This window comes from Colobus angolensis, unplaced genomic scaffold, assembly GCF_000951035.1.
Source record: "Colobus angolensis palliatus isolate OR3802 unplaced genomic scaffold, Cang.pa_1.0 Scaffold502, whole genome shotgun sequence".
Taxonomy (NCBI): domain Eukaryota; kingdom Metazoa; phylum Chordata; class Mammalia; order Primates; family Cercopithecidae; genus Colobus; species Colobus angolensis.
Window position 1 is genome coordinate 142,889 of NW_012118511.1, and position 665 is coordinate 143,553.

Consider the following 665-nt stretch of genomic DNA (forward strand, 5'->3'; position numbering starts at 1 on the left):
TCATTTTTTTTCTTTCCTTCAGGCTGTGGGCAGAGTCAGAAGAGGGTGGCAGACAGGGAGGGGAAATGAGAAGATCCAATGGGGGAAGCATTGCTAAGCTGGTCGGAGCTACTTCCTTCTCTGCTCAAGGCTCCTGGACATCCAGGGCAGGGCCTGAGTAAGGGTCTTGGGGGGACGGGGCAGGGGGCAGGCTGAAGGATGCCCAGCTGACACACTCTCCAAAGCGAGGTCTTCTGCCAGACCCCCAGGAAATGACTTATCAGTGATTTCTCAGGCTGTTTTCTCCTCAGTACCATTCCCTCTAAAAAATCACTTTTCATGAGCAGGGATGCACTCACTGGCACTCCTGCACCTCTCACCCTTCCCCAGAAGTCCACTCCTTCCTTCCTCACCCTGCAGGAGCTGGCCGGCCTCATCACCCCCATATCTCCCCACCTCCATTCTCCAACCACAGGGGCCTTGCCACCTCTGTCCTTTCTCCTCCCCGAGCCAAGCCTCCTCCCTCCTCTACCTCCTCCACTTAATACATATCCTTAAGTCTCACCTCCTCCGGGAAGCCCCATACTAACCCTGGTCCCCTTGAGTGCCTCGTGCACACCTCCAGACTTCCTCAGGGCCTGTGATGAGGTTTGCACCTCTGCGCCTGCTTGTGTGATGGTTAGAGG